The following is a 17,813-nucleotide window of genomic DNA, read 5'->3' on the forward strand; positions in this document are numbered from 1 at the left end:
GTCCTTTCTTAGAGGTAGAGGCCACGGATCGTCCGTGAGCATCTCTTGAAGTTCCGGGTACCAAGTCCTTCTTGGCCAATCCGGAACCACGAGTATAGTTCTTACTCCTCTCCTTCTTATGATTCTCAGCACTTTTGGTATGAGAGGCAGAGGAGGGAACACATACACTGACTGGTACACCCACGGCGTTACCAGAGCGTCCACCGCTATTGCCTGAGGGTCCCTTGACCTGGCGCAATATCTGTCCAGTTTTTTGTTTAGACGGGACGCCATCATGTCCACCCTTGGTTTTTCCCAACGGTTTACAATCAGGTGGAAGACTTCTGGGTGAAGTCCCCACTCTCCCGGGTGAAGATCGTGTCTGCTGAGGAAGTCTGCTTCCCAGTTGTCCACTCCCGGAATGAACACTGCTGACAGGGCTATTACATGATTTTCCGCCCAGCGAAGAATCCTTGCAGCTTCTGCCATTGCCCTCCTGCTTCTCGTGCCGCCCTGTCTGTTTACGTGGGCGACTAACGTGATGTTGTCCGATTGGATCAATACCGCCTGACCCTGAAGCAGGGGTTTAGCTTGACTTAGGGCATTGTAAATGGCCCTTAGTTCCAGAATGTTTATATGAAGAGATGTTTCCATGCTTGACCACAAGCCCTGGAAATTTCTTCCCTGTGTGACTGCTCCCCAGCCTCTCAGGCTGGCATCCGTGGTCACCAGGACCCAGTCCTGAATGCCGAATCTGCGGCCCTCTAGTAGATGAGCACTCTGCAGCCACCACAGGAGAGACACCCTTGTCCTTGGCGACAGGGTTATCCGCTGATGCATCTGAAGATGCGATCCGGACCATTTGTCCAGTAGATCCCACTGAAACGTTCTTGCATGGAATCTTCCGAATGGAATCGCTTCGTAAGAAGCCACCATTTTTCCCAGGACCCTTGTGCACTGATGCACTGACACCTGGCCTGGTTTTAGGAGGTTCCTGACTAGCTCGGATAACTCCCTGGCTTTCTCCTCCGGGAGAAACACCTTCTTCTGGACTGTGTCCAGAATCATTCCTAGGAACAGTAGACGTGTCGTTGGAATCAGCTGCGATTTTGGAATATTTAGGATCCAGCCGTGCTGACGTAACACTACCTGAGATAGTGCCACTCCGACTTCTAACTGTTCCCTGGACCTTGCCCTTATCAGGAGATCGTCCAAGTAAGGGATAATTAAGATGCCTTTTCTTCGAAGAAGAATCATCATTTCGGCCATTACCTTGGTAAAGACCCGAGGTGCCGTGGACAACCCAAACGGCAGCGTCTGAAACTGATAATGACAGTTTTGTACTACAAACCTGAGGTACCCTTGGTGAGAAGGGTAGATTGGGACGTGGAGATAAGCATCTTTGATGTCCAGAGACACCATGTAGTCCCCTTCTTCCAGGTTCGCTATCACCGCTCTGAGTGACTCCATCTTGAATTTGAACCTCTTTATGTAAGTGTTCAAGGATTTCAGATTTAAAATTGGTCTCACCGAGCCGTCCGGCTTCGGTACCACAAACAGCGTGGAATAATACCCCTTTCCCTGTTGTAGGAGGGGTACCTTGATTATCACCTGCTGGGAATACAGCTTTTGAATGGCTTCCAAAACTGCCTCCCTGTCGGAGGGAGACTTTGGTAGAGCAGACTTCAGGAACCGGCGAGGGGGAAACGCCTCGAATTCCAGCTTGTACCCCTGCGATACTACCTGTAGAATCCAGGGATCCACTTGCGAGTGAGCCCACTGCGCGTTGAAATTCTTGAGACGGGCCCCCACCATGTCTGAGTCTGCTTATAAAGCCCCAGCGTCATGCTGAAGACTTGGCAGAAGCAGGGGAGGGCTTCTGCTCCTGGGAAGCGGCTGCATGGTGCAGTCTGTTTCCTCTTCCTCTGCCCCGGGGCAGAAAAGAGTGGCCTTTTGCTCGCTTGTACTTATGGGAACGAATGACTGAGTCTGAAAAGACGGTGTCTTTTTCTGCTGATGTGGAGTGACCTGGGGTAAAAAGGTGGACTTTCCAGCCGTTGCCGTGGCCACCAGGTCCGATAGACCAGCCCCAAATAACTCCTCCCCTTTATACGGCAATACTTCCATATGTCGTTTGGAATCCGCATCCCCTGACCACTGTCGCGTCCATAACGCTCTTCTGGCAGAAATGGACATAGCACTTACTCTTGATGCCAGGGTGCAAATATCCCTCTGTGCATCACGCATATATAGCAGACTCTCCCTCTGTGCATCATGCATATATAGTAATGCATCCTTCAAATGCTCTATAGTTAACAATATATTGTCCCTATCCAGGGTATCAATATTTTCAGTCAGGGAATCCGACCACGCGACTCCAGCACTGCACATCCAGGCTGAAGCGATTGCTGGTCGCAGTATAACACCAGTATGTGTGTATATACTTTTTAGGATATTTTCCAGCCTTCTATCAGCTGGTTCTTTGAGGGTGGCCGTATCATGAGACGGTAACGCTACTTGTTTAGATAAACGTGTGAGCGCCTTATCTACTCTAGGGGGTGTTTCCCAACGTGTCCTAACCTCTGACGGGAAAGGATATAGTGCCAATAATTTATTAGAAATTAGCAGTTTTTTGTCGGGAGAAACCCACGCTTTATCACACACCTCATTTAATTCATCTGACTCAGGAAAAACTATTGGTAGTTTTTTCACACCCCACATAATACCCTTCTTTGTGGTACTTGTAGTGTCAGAAATGTTCAATGCCTCCTTCATTGCCGTGATCATGTAACGTGTGGCCCTACTGGACATTACGTTTGTCTCCTCACCGTCGACACTAGACTCAGTATCTGTGTCTGGGTCTGTGTCGACCCACTGAGGTAACGGGCGTTTTAGGGCCCCTGATGGTGTCTGAGACGCCTGGACAGGCACTAATTGATTTGCCGGCTGTCTAATGTCGTCAACAGTTTTTTGTAAAGTGCTGACATTATCACGTAATTCTTTAAATACGATCATCCAGTCAGGTGTCGACTCCCTAGGGGGTGACATCACTAACCCAGGCAATTGCTCCGCCTCCACCTCATTTTCCTCCTCATACATGTCGACACACACGTACCAACACACAGCACACACACCGGGAATGCTCTGATAGAGGACAGGACCCCACTAGCCCTTTGGAGAGACAGAGGGAGAGTCTGCCAGCACACACCAAGCGCTATATATATACAGGGATAACCTTATATAAAGTGTTATTCCCTTATAGCTGCTGTTTATATTATTATTTGCTGCCAATAGTGCCCCCCCTTCTCTTTTTTACCCTGATTCTGTAGCAGGTCTGCAGGGGAGAGTCAGGGAGCCGTCCTTCCAGCGGAGCTGTGAGGGAAAATGGCGCTTGTGTGCTGAGGAGATAGGCTCCGCCCCTTCACGACGTCCTTATCTCCCGCTCTTTTGTGTAAAAATGGCAGGGGTTAAAATACATCCATATAGCCCAGGAGCTATATGTGATGTATTCTTTTGCCAACCTACGGTATTATCTGTTTATATTGCGTCTCAGGGCGCTCCCCCCCCAGCGCCCTGTACCCTCAGTGACCGGAGTGTGAAGTGTGCTGAGAGCAATGGCGCACAGCTGCGGTGCTGTGCGCTACCTTAGTCTGAAGACAGGACCGTCTTCTGCCGCCGATTTCACCGGACCTCTTCGCTCTTCTGGCTCTGTAAGGGGGGCGGCGGCGCGGCTCCGGGACCCATCCAGGCTGAACCTGTGATCGTCCCTCTGGAGCTAATGTCCAGTAGCCTAAGAAGCCCAATCCACTCTGCACGCAGGTGAGTTCGCTTCTTCTCCCCTTAGTCCCACGATGCAGTGAGCCTGTTGCCAGCAGGTCTCACTGAAAATAAAAAAACCTAAAATAAACTTTTATTCTAAGCAGCTCAGGAGAGCCACCTAGCCTGCACCCTTCTCGTTCGGGCACAAAAATCTAACTGAGGCTTGGAGGAGGGTCATAGGGGGAGGAGCCAGTGCACACCACCTGATCCTAAAGCTTTTATTCTTGTGCCCTGTCTCCTGCGGAGCCGCTATTCCCCATGGTCCTGACGGAGTCCCAGCATCCACTAGGACGTCAGAGAAATAATAAAACTAAAGAAGCTCTAGGAGCTCCCCTGGCTGTGACTGGCTCCTCTGGGCACATTTTCTAGACTGGGTCTGGTGAGAGGGGCATGGAGGGAGGAGCCAGCCCACACTGTTGAACTCATGAGGTGCCAGTGGCTCCTGGTGGTCCAGTCTACACCCCATGGTACTAATGTGGACCCCAGCATCCTCTAGGACGCATGAGAAATAGGGTTGGGCTGGCCCTGATGATACATTAGGGACTATATATCAATAACATCTGTCTCTAAATACACTCCGCAAGTCAGTGCCCCCTCCCCCCCCACTCCGCACAAATACAAAAGCATCGCACAGAGGCGATGCCTTTGTATTTGAGGAGTAACTCCCGGCCAGCGCAACTCCTGCGGCTGGCCGGGAGTTACTCGTCGCTCCTGCTGGCCACAGCGGCTGCATGACACGTCGCGCAGCTGCCGCGGCCCGCCCACGCAACGGTCCGGCCACGCCTGCGTTGGCCGGACCGCTCCCCCTAGACGGCGGCTTAACGCAGCCATTCAGCCCCCTCCCACCCAGCGACCTCCTCTGTCTCAGAGGCGATCGCTGGGCACCGACGACCAGGGCCGGCAACAGACATCTTGGGGCCCGGAACACAGATATCTCTGGGGCCCCCTCAGAGCAACGGAATTATCTGCACTATATAATAAAATGTTATTATGAATATATTTTTTTACATTTATCTACAGTATACAGATATATAAATTTGTATATCTCTCCTTCCTCCCCACACACACACCATGGTCTGTCTCTCCCCAATAACTCCATGATAATTCCCTGCCGGACACTATGTGGCATATACTTGGGGCCCCTCTGATCCTTGGGGCCCAGTACAGGTGACCCCTTTGACCCCCCCTGTCACCGGCCCTGCGCCGGCACACTATGGCGCCGACATACGCAGTTCTGACCCGATCGCTGCGCTGCGACATACTGCAGCGAGCGATCGGGTCGGAATGACCCCCTCTATACAGAGATATACTGTATATCTATAATGTGCAGTGTTATTATACAGCAGGGACGCTGCCCTAGGTTATACACATGATACACTAGGTACTATATACCAATAACATCTATCTCTCTATATATACTGTATATGTATAATGTGCTGTGCTATTATACAGGAGGGACTCTGTCCTAGGTTATACACATGATACACTAGGGACTGTATACCAATAACATCTATCTCTATATATACTGTATATGTATAATGTGCAGTGTTATTATACAGCAGGGACTGTGTCCTAGGTTATATACATGATACACTAGGGACTATATACCAATAACATCTATCTATATATACTGTATATGTATAATGTGCAGTGTTATTATACAGCAGGGATACTGTCCTAGGTTATACACATGATACACTAGGGACTATATACCAATAACCTCTATCTCTATATATACTGTATATGCATAATGTGCAGTGTTATTATGCAGCAGGGACTCTGTCCTAGGTTATACACATGATACACTAGGGACTATATACCAATAACATCTATCTCTATATATACTGTATATGTATAATGTGCAGTGTTATTATACAGCAGTGACTCTGTCCTAGGTTATATACATGATACACTAGGGACTATATACCAATAACATCTATCTCTATATATACTGTATATGTATAATGTGCAGTGTTATTATACAGCAGGGACGCTGACCTAGGTTATATACATGATACACTAGGGACTATATACCAATAACATCTCTCTGTTTATACAGGTTGAGTCCCCCTTATCCAAAATGCTTGGGACCAGAGGTATTTTGGATAACAGATTTTTCCGTATTTTGGAATAATTAGATACCATAATGAGATATCATGATGATGGGACCTAAATCTAAGCACAGAATACATTTATGTTTCATATACACCTTATACACACAGCCTGAAGGTCATTTTTGCCAATATTTTTTATAACTTTGTGCATTAAACAAAGTGTGTGTATATTCACACAATTCATTTATACATAGAATTTGTCGGCAGATAAGAACCACTTGGCCAATCTAGTCTGCCCCTTATTTTATTTTTTTATATTATTTTTTATCACTAACCTTATTTGATCCTTATTTCTTTGTAAGGATATCCTTATGTCTATCCCATGCATGTTTAAATTGCTCTACTGTCTTAGCCTCTACCACCTCTGATGGGAGGCTATTCCACTTGTCCACTACCCTTTCTGTGAAATAATTTTTCCGCAAATTTCCCCTGAACCTCCCCCCCTCCAGTCTCAGTGCATGTCCTCGTGTCCTATTGCTTCTCTTCATTTGGAGAATGTTTCCCTCCTGGACTTTGTTAAAACCCTTCATATATTTGAAAGTTTCTATCATGTCCCCCCTTTCCCTTCTCTGCTCCAAACTATACATATTGAGATTTCTTAGTCTTTCTGGGTATGTTTTGTGATGTAGGCCATGCACCATTTTGGTTGCCCTCCGTTGTACAGTTTCTAATGTATTAATATCCTTTTGAAGATATGGCCTCCAGAACTGAATACAGTATTCTAGATGAGGCCGTACCAATGACCTATACAGTGGCATTATTACTTCTTTCTTTCTGCTGCCGATTCCTCTCCCAATGCAGCCAAGCATCTGACTAGCCTTCCTCATTGCCTTGTTACATTGCTTACCTGCTTTTAAGTCATCTGAAATAGTGACTCCTAGATCCCTTTCCTCCTCAGTAATTTCCAGTATAGTGCCATTAATACTGTATTTAGCTTTAGGATTTTTGAGACCCAAGTGCATGATTTTGCATTTTTTGGCATTAAATTGTAATTGCCAGACTCTTGACCATTCCTCTAGTCTACCTAGATCCTCAATCATTTGTTTTACCCCACCTGGTGTGTCTACCCTGTTGCATACCTTTGTGTCATCAGCAAAAAGGCATACTTTCCCTTTAATGCCATTTGCAATGTCACCAATAAAGATATTAAAAAGCACTGGTCCAAGTACAGATCCCTGGGGTACTCCACTGGTAACATTTCCCTCCTGTGAATGCACTCCATTTACCACAACTCTCTGTTTTCTATCCTTCAACCAAGATCTTATCCATTCATTTATGTTTCATATACACCTTGTATACACAGCCTGAAGGTCATTTAATACAATATTATTAATAACTTTGTGTATTAAACAAAGTTTGTGTACAATGAGCCATCAAAAAACAAAGATTTCACTATCTCATTCTCACTCAAAAAAGTCCGTATTTCAGAATATTTGGATATGGGATACTCAACCTGTACTGTATATGTATAATGTGCAGTGTTATTATACAGCAGGGACTCTGTCCTAGGTTATACACATGACACACTAGGGACTATATACCACTAACATCTATCTCTAAATATACTGTATATGTATAATGTGCAGTGTTATTATACATCAGGGATACTGTCCTAGGTTATACACATGATACACTAGGGACTATATACCAATAACATCTATCTCTATATGTACTGTATATGTATAATGTGCAGTGTTATTATACAGCAGGGACTCTGTCCTAGGTTCTACACATGATACACTAGGGACTATATACCAATAACATCTATCTCTATATATACTGTATATGTATAATGTGCAGTGTTATTATACATCAGGGATACTGTCCTAGGTTATACACATGATACACTAGGGACTATATACCAATAACATCTATCTCTATATGTACTGTATATGTATAATGTGCAGTGTTATTATACAGCAGGGACTCTGTCCTAGGTTCTACACATGATACACTAGGGACTATATACCAATAACATCTATCTCTATATATACTGTATATGTATAATGTGCAGTGTTATTATACATCAGGGATACTGTCCTAGGTTATACACATGATACACTAGGGACTATATACCAATAACATCTATCTCTATATGTACTGTATATGTATAATGTGCAGTGTTATTATACAGCAGGGACTCTGTCCTAGGTTCTACACATGATACACTAGGGACTATATACCAATAACATCTATCTCTATATGTACTGTATATGTATAATGTGCAGTGTTATTATACAGCAGGGAATCTGCCCTAAGTTATACACGTGATACGCTAGGGACTATATACCAATAACATCTATCTCTATATACTGTATATGTATAATGTGCAGTGTTATTATACAGCAGGGACTCTGTCCTAGGTTATACACATGATACGCTAGGGACTATGGCCCTCATTCCGAGTTGTTCGCTCGCAAGGCGATTTTAGCAGCATTGCACACGCTAAGACGCCGCCTACTGGGAGTGAATCTTAGCTTCTTAAAATTTCGAACGAAAGATTCGCAACATTGCGATAAGACATCTCTGTGCAGTTTCTGAGTAGCTCGAGACTTACTCTGCCAGTGCGATCAGTTCAGTGCTTGTCGTTCCTGGTTTGACGTCACAAACACACCCAGCGTTCGCCCAGACACTACTCCGTTTCTCCAGCCACTCCCGTGTTTTTCCCAGAAACGGTAGCGTTTTTTCCCACACGCCCATAAAACGGCCTGTTTCCGCCCAGTAACACCCACTTCCTGTCAATCTCACTCCGATCGCCTGTGCGATGAAAGAGCCGTGAGTAAAATACCTAACTCCTTAGCAAATTTACTTGGCGCAGTCGCAATGCGAACATTGCGCATGCGCACTAAGTGGGAAACCGCTGCGATGCGAAGAAATTTTCAGAGCGAACAACTCGGAATGACCCCCTATATACCAATAACATCTATCTCTATATATATATTGTATATGTATAATGTGCAGTGTTATTATACAGCAAGGACGCTGCCCTAAGTTATACACATGATACACTAGGGACTATATACCAATAACATCTATCATTATATATACTGTATATGTATAATGTGCAGTGTTATTATATAGCAGGGACTCTATCCTAGGTTATACACATGATACACTAGGGCCTATATACCAATAACATCTCTCTCTATATATACTGTATATGTATAATGTGCAGTGTTATTATACAGCAGGGACGCTGTCCTAGGCTATACACATGATACGCTAGGGCCTATATACCAATAACATCCATCTCTATATATACTGTATATGTATAATGTGCAGTGTTATTATACAGCAGGGACTCTGTTCTAGGTTATACACATGATAAGCTATGGACTATATACCAATAATATCTATCTCTATATATACTGTATATGTATAATGTGCAGTGTTATTATACAGCAGGGACTCTGTCCTAGGTTATACACATGATGTACTAGGGACTATATACCAATAACATCCATCTCTATATATACTGTATATGTATAATGTGCAGTGTTATTATACAGCAGGGACTCTGTTCTAGGTTATACACATGATAAGCTATGGACTATATACCAATACAGGTTGAGTATCCCATATCCAAATATTCCGAAATACGGAATATTCCGAAATACAGACTTTTTTGAACGAGAGTGAGATAGTGAAACCTTTGTTTTTTGATGACTCAATGTACACAAACTTTGTTTAATACACAAAGTTATTAAAAATATTGTATTAAATTACCTTCAGGCTGTGTGTATAAGGTGTATATGAAACATAAATGAATTGTGTGAATGTACACACACTTTGTTTAATGCACAAAGTTATAAAAAATATTGGCTAAAATTGCCTTCAGGCTGTGTGTATAAGGTATATATGTAACATAAATGCATTCTGTGCTTAGATTTAGGTCCCATCACTATGATATCTCATTATGGTATGCAATTATTCCAAAATACCGAAAAATCCAATATCCAAAATACGTCTGGTCCCAAGCATTTTGGATAAGGGATACTCAACCTGTAATATCTATCTCTATATATACTGTATATGTATAATGTGCAGTGTTATTATACAGCAGGGACGCTGCCCTAGGTTATACATAATACACTAGGGACTACATACCAATAACATCTATCTCTATATACTGTATATGTATAATGTGCAGTGTTATTATATAACAGGGACTATGTCCTAGGTTATATACACATGATACACTAGGGACTATATACCAATAACATCTCTCTCTATATATACTGTATATGTATAATGTGCAGTGTTATTATACAGCAGGGACTGTGTCCTAGGTTATACACATGGTACGCTGGGGACTATATACCAATAACATCTATCTCTCTCTCTATATATATATATATATATATATATATATATATATATATATATATATACTGTATATGTATAATGTGCAGTGTTATTATACAGCAGGGATACTGTCCTAGGTTATACACATGATACGCTAGGGACTATACACCAATAACATCTATCTCTATATATACTGTATATGTATAATGTGCAGTGTTATTATACAGCAGGGACTGTGTGCTAGGTTATACACATGATACGCTAGGGACTATATACCAATAACATCTATCTCTATATATACTGTATATGTATAATGTGCAGTGTTATTATACAGCAGGGACGCTGTCCTAGGTTATACACGATACGCTAGGGACTATATACCAGTAACATCTGTCTCTATATATACTGTATATGTATAATGTGCAGTGTTATTATACAGCAGGGACGCTGTCCTAGGTTATACACATGATACGCTAGGGACTATATACCAATAACATCTATCTCTATATATACTGTATATGTATAATGTGCAGTGTTATTATACAGCAGGGACTGTGTCCTAGGTTATACACATGATACACTAGGGACTATATACCAATAACATCTCTCTCTATATATACTGTATATGTATAATGTGCAGTGTTATTATACAGCAGGGACTCTGTCCTAGGTTATACACATGATACGCTAGGGACTATATACAAATAACATCTATCTCTATATACACTGTATATGTATAATGTGCAGTGTTATTATACAGCAGGGATACCGTCCTAGGTTATACACATGATACACTAGGGATTATATACCAATAACATCTATCTCTATATACACTGTATATGTATAATGTGCAGTGTTATTATACAGCAGGGACGCTGTCCTAGGTTATATACATGATACACTAGGGACTATATACCAATAACATCTATCTCTATATATACTGTATATGTATAATGTGCAGTGTTATTATACATCAGGGACACTGACCTAGGTTATATACATGATACACTAGGGACTATATACCAATAACATCTATCTCTATATATACTGTATATGTATAATGTGCAGTGTTATTATACAGCAGGGACACTGTCCTAGGTTATATACATGATACGCTAGGGACTATATACCAATAACATCTATCTCTATCAGGGCCTGTTCTACACCTTGTGGTACCCAGTGCGAAAGTTTCCACTGGCACCCCCCCCCCCCCGCATTTCAAAAAGTAGGGGTGTGGCTTCATAGGGGAATGCCCCCAGATTTGCCCCAAGTAGTTGTGCCCTCCAGTTGATTTGCCCCCAGTAGCTGTGCTCTCTGTTGCTGTGCCCTCTGCTGCTGTACCCCCGACAGTTGTGCCCTCATATGCTGTGCCCCGTTGTGCCCCCTGTTGCTGTGCCCCTAATAGTTGTGCCCTCTGCTGCTGTGCCCCCAATAGTTGTGCCCTCTGTTGCCATGCCCCCGACAGTTGTTCCCTCTGCTGCTGTGCCCCCTGTTAACACACACAAAATAAAAAAACAATACTTACCACTGCCCCGCTCCTGCTTCCTGACCACTGCTGCTGCTCCGTCTGGCCGCCGGCTCCTCTCTATGGGAGAGACGTCATGACGTCTCTCCCATAGCAGCGCCGCACAGACCCTAGAGGTCAATCCTGACCTCTAGTGTCTGTCACTGGAGCCGGCTGCAGCGGACGCCCACATAGCCCACGACGTCCGCTGCAGCCGGGGAGCGGGGTGTGGGTAGGCGGAGGTGACTGCGGCCGCACCCCCAGGCCGCCCCAAGGGCCGCTCCTGATCTCTATATATACTGTATATGTATAATGTGCAGTGTTATTATACAGCAGGGACTATGTACTAGGTTATATACATGATACGCTAGGGACCATATACTAATGACATATATATATATATACACTGTATATGTATAATGTGCAGTGATATTATACAGGAGGGACTCTATCCTAGGTTCATAGGCGTGCGCAGCACATTTTATTAGGGGGTGCACTGTCAGAGGGGTGTGTCTAGCACCGCCTTTTGGGCGTGTCTAGCACCATCTATTGATGGTCAACGCAATATAAAATGTCCACCCTTGTACCAATCCTAATAAAGCAGATACATTGTCAGATGTTGTGGTGTGCACCAAACAAACACCCCTCATGGCACTCACTGTAATTACACTGCTCCTCCTCAGCCTGGTCTGGCTTCCCCTCTCTTTCCTCTGCAAGCTGCAGCAGCTTAGTTACAAGTCAGCCACGCACGGACACTGACAGTCGCAGACTAGTATTGCTGCTGCTGGAAATACGTGTGACGTGTCAATGTTGCTGATCCTCATCAGTGGCTGGCGTTGGCATAGCATAGAATGAGAGAGGAGGGCATGTGGCGGGTAATCACATCACATCATACTGTTTTTGTACATGGAGGTTGAGCTGGGAGTTTGAAAGCCAGTGGCAGTGGCACCCTTGATTAACCCAGGCGTCCGCTCAGTAATACAGTCCTGACAGGGTGCAGCACAGAGGAGACAGTAATCAGCTTGTTCGGCGATCGCTGCATCAGGCATGTGAGATCAGGGTGTCAGACATTAGGGGGTGCCTGTGCGCACCAGGAATCCCCCCTGCACACACCTATGCCTAGGTTATACACATGATACACTAGGGACTATATACCAATAACATCTATCTCTATATATACTGTATATGTATAATGTGCAGTGTTATTATACAGCAAGGACGCTGCCCTAAGTTATACACGTGATACGCTGGGCACTATATAACAATAACATCTATCTCTATATATACTGTATATGTATAATGTGCAGTGTTATTATACAGCAGGGACTCTGCCCTAGGTTATACACATGATAAACTAGGGACTATATACCAATAACATCTATCTCTATATATACTGTATATGTATAATGTGCAGTGTTATTATACAGCAGGGACTGTGTCCTAAGTTATACACGTGATACGCTGGGGACTATATAACAATAACATCTATCTCTATATATACTGTACATGTATAATGTGCAGTGATATTATACAGCAGGGACTGTGTCCTAGGTTATACACATGATACACTAGGGACTATATACCAATAACATCTATCTCTATATATACTGTATATGTATAATGTGCAGTGATATTATACAGCAGTGACACTGTCCTAGGTTATACACATGATACACTAGGGACTATATACCAATAACATCTATCTCTATATATACTGTATATGTATAATGTGCAGTGTTATTATACAGCAGGGACTCTCTCCTAGGTTTTATACATGATACACTAGGGCAGGCCTGGCCAACCTGTGGCTCTCCAGATGTTGTGAAACTACACATGCCCTGCCACGGTTTTAGCATTCCTTAATAGCAAAACAGTGGCAAAGCATGATGGGACTTGTAGTTTTACAACAGCTGGAGAGCCACAGGTTGGCCAGGCCTGCACTAGGGACTATATACCACTAACATCTATCTCTATATATACTGTATATGTATAATGTGCAGTGTTATTATACAGCAGGGACACTATCCTAGGTTATATACATGATACGCTGGGGACTATGGGCGGGATGTACTAAACAGAAAATGCGGTAAACTCCCTGTTTACCGCATTTCCTGATGTACTAAGCCCCGGCCGCCAGGTCAGCGCCGCGGTGGGGTACGCCAGCTTTAGCTGGCGTACATCCATAGAAGCCTATGGAGCTTCTCTCCGCGGCGCTGTGTGAGGGATCCGATCGGATCCCTCCCAGCATGCCCTGCGGCCGCCCCCCGTCACCCCGCGCATGCGCAGACTGACTTCTGGGGCCGAATCCCGGAAGTCAGGCTGCCGCTGCGCATCGCGGAGGACAGCTCTTATCGGAAGAGCTGTCCTCCGCAATGCTGATCGCATATGTTAGTACATATGCGATCAGCATCGTGGCGCAGGGCGGCGATGGGCGGCGATGTACATTAGTACATCCCGCCCTATATACCAATAACATCTATCTCTATATATACTGTATATGTATAATGTGCAGTGGTATTATACAGCAGGGACTCTGACCTAGGTTATATACATGATACACTAGGGACTATATACCAATAACATCTATCTCTATATATACTGTATATGTATAATGTGCAGTGGTATTATACAGCAGGGGCTCTGTCCTAGGTTATACACATGATACACTAGCATACCTCCCAACATCCACAGCAGACAAAACAGGACACTCTGTGAGCTGCTGGCCATGCCTCAGTCCCTTTGCCTCCTGGGAATAGACGATGTGCACAATATCTATTCATTGCTGCTCTGCATTAAGCAGAGCAGTGAGTGACAGGAGCCTCCCCACTGCCCCTCCCTCCAATACCGCGGGACACTGTGGCCCATAGGAGGGATAGCGGGACTGTCCCACAAAAATCGGGACAGTTGCGAGGTATGCACTAGGGACTATGGGGGTCATTCAGGCTGATTATCAAACAGCGGCACATGAGCAGGGTTTGTATTGCGCCTGCGTGAGTAATAATAGCGACAGTAAATGCGCACACATCGTGATCACAATGCAGACGCTGATTGACTGACGTTTCTGGCGTTTCTGGGTGGAAACCTGCCATTTTCTGGGTGTGTGTGAGAAAACGCAGGCGTCCCAGGAGTTTTTAAGGAGGGCCTCTGACATCAGCGATGACCACTTCCAGCCTCTTGTGTCACAAGAATTGTAGCCGACCTTACCTGGCGCAGATCGGAATAATCTTGGATGTTACGGTAATTGCGCATGATTCTGCGATCAGATCAAATTCTGCGCGGCAACTATTTGATCGCAGAAACTGCTTTTTATCAGAAATTGCAATTCTTACTGCATAGGGGGCATAATTCAGACCTGACTGCAACAGCAAAATATTTCTCTAATGGGCAAAATCATGGGGGTCATTCCGGGTTGATAGTAGCTGTGCTAAATTTAGCACAGATACGATCAGGAACACAGACATGCGGGGGGACGCCCAGCACAGGGCTAGCCCATCCCGCACATCAATTCCTTCCTCGTCGCTGAAGTACAAAAGCATCGCACAACGGCCATGCTATTGTACTTCATGAGTAGCTCCCGGCCAGTGCAGCTTTTACGCGCAGGCTGGGAGCTACTTGTCACCAAATGGCGTCCAAACACCACCGTGTCACCCTCTCCCACCTAGCGACCACTTCTGCCTGTCAATCAGGCAGAGGTGATTGCTAGGCAATGACACCCATCAGCTGTCAGCCATGCCCACCCCTGCAGAGCACATGGTTTTGCCCATTAGAGAAAGATTTTGCTTTTGCGATCAGGTCTGAATTAGACCTTACGTCCCACGTGTGGGGAGCTGCTCACACATACCATATATGGTGTCCACAGATGTCTCTCACATACCTCCAAACATGACCCTCTCCAGGAGGGACAGAATGCTCTGCTCCTGGACTTCTCTTAATTTATGATTGCCATCACCTGTGTTTCAGATGTATTAAATGAAGACAAACACTGCATGCTAGTTCCAAGTAGTCATGTTGAACAAGGCAGCCTGGACAGGAAGTCACACCCTCATCACAAGCAGCTACATCTATATAACTCACATGGCAACACTAGGTTAGATTAACGTTACACAAACAACCTGTGCTGAAACACCTTTCTTATCCATTAACTAGTTCAACACAGGTGAAGGGAATCATAAATTATGAGAAAAGTCCAGAAGCAGAGCATCGTGTCCCTCCTGGAGAGGGTCATGTTGGGAGGTATGCTCTCATACACCAGGCACATCGCTCACCTCACTGCCGGTCACCGTCACCTCCTCTCCCGCCTCCTCCACTGAAATGTGTTGTGTCCAATGTTGCCAACTCTAAAATAAAAAACAAGCAGCTGATGAGTGAAAAACAAGCCCAGCACCAGCGTCCTCTCTCCACACACACAGGAAACTTCTCCTCCCCCCTCCTTCCCCTAATCCATGTCCTCCACTCTGAGCTCACACAGAGCCTCTCTCTCACTTCCTGATTGTATTAACTCCTTCAGCTCCTGAAGTGGTGACAGCCCCATAGTAAAGCAGGACAATGCAATGTATTACAAGACTAGGCATTTTCTCTCAAACATAACATGTACATGTACACACACACATATATATATATCAGTGACGTGCGGTGGGGTGAGGCAGGTGAGGCAGAGCCTTTCCTGTTAAACTTACGTTTGTGCCAGAGTTTTTACTGTATAAAGTATATAAAAAATGCAAAGAATATGTTAGAAATATCTTCATTGCATTATCCTAATCATTGTTATGAGCAAAACTCTGGAGTAAAAAGTCTATGGCAGGTGAGGCAGTGCCTCACCTGCCAATCTTTTCCGCACATCTCTGATCAAAACTCAGCAAATTTCCAGGAGTTTATACCTCTGCATCTTTGTATAATGCCCACATGCACCATTTGTCTCATATATTGCGCATAAATCTGACTCTGGTGCTAGACAGTGCCTCCTGAGCCATTTAGCGCACCGCACGTCCATGATAGATATATATATATATATATATATATATATATATATATATATATGGTGCAGGGGGATGAGGTATTTGCAAGCAACCAAAGGTGTCGAATTAATAATGTAAAAACCAGGTGCTATAAAAACATAAAATGTAATTTCAGAAGACAAAGCACTAAAAAGGGGTAATATGTACCCTACTCTGATTTTACCTCAACCACTGAAGTTAAGCGACCTCTCCCCCTTTTTTATCTTTTATCCTGTGTATTTTATACCTTATCTTTCATGTTTTTATGTACTTTTTTATGAATTTTGGCATATGTGTTTCTGATTTTTTAGCTTTGCCTTTGCTTTTTTATACAATACTTTTTGAATAGGCTGCATCTAAAAAATGTTATTATCTTACATATTACCCCTTTTTAGTGCTTTGTTTTCTGAAATTAAATTTTATGTTTTTATAGCACCTGGTTTTTACATTATTAATTCGACACCTTTGGTCGCTTGCAAATACCTCATCCCCCTGCACCATTTTCAAACTTTTGGGCATATATACCAGTGCCTATATATGTTTTTGAGGTTCCTAAGCTAACGCCCTAATAGTCTGGAGGGAGTGTCCACCAGGTTATGTTCTGGTAATTATTTCAGAACACATATTTCCCAATACTGTTGTTTATACCTTAGATACTACATCTGTGGCGCTGCTAGCTTTTTTTTGTACTCACATATATATATATATATATATATATATATATATATATATATATAGTAACATGAGTCCTGTTACAACTAGTGATGAGGGGGTTCGGTTCCTCGGAAACCGAACCCCCCCAAACTTCACCCATTTTACACGGTTCCGAGGCAGCCTCGGATCTTCCCGCCTTGCTCGGTTAACCCAAGCGCGCCCGAACGTCATAATCCTGCTGTCGGATTCTCGCAAGATTTGTATTCTATATAAGGAGCCGCGCGTCGCTGTCATTTTCACTCATGCATTGGAGTTGATAGGGAGAGGACGTGGCAGCGTTCTCTCAGTTTCTGTGTTCAGTGTGCTGCAAATATCTGTGCTCAGTGTGCTGCAAATATCTGTGCTCAGTGTGCTGCAAATATCTGTGCTCAGTGTGCTGCAAAT

At 44.1% G+C, this 17,813-nt stretch overlaps 1 protein-coding gene across 1 annotated transcript in view; it reads right to left on the bottom strand.

The window, feature by feature from the left end:
• The window catches only part of LOC134936062 (oocyte zinc finger protein XlCOF7.1-like), a 65,534-nt gene extending 49,389 nt beyond the window's left edge, over positions 1 to 16,145 (bottom strand). The window contains exon 1 of the mRNA XM_063930971.1: positions 15,987 to 16,145. The gene's annotated coding sequence lies outside the window, so the exon portion shown is untranslated. The remainder of the gene's footprint in view (positions 1 to 15,986) is intronic.
• Positions 16,146 to 17,813: the final 1,668 nt, after the last annotated feature.

This window comes from Pseudophryne corroboree, chromosome 6, assembly GCF_028390025.1.
Source record: "Pseudophryne corroboree isolate aPseCor3 chromosome 6, aPseCor3.hap2, whole genome shotgun sequence".
In the NCBI taxonomy this organism is placed as follows: Eukaryota; Metazoa; Chordata; class Amphibia; order Anura; family Myobatrachidae; genus Pseudophryne; species Pseudophryne corroboree.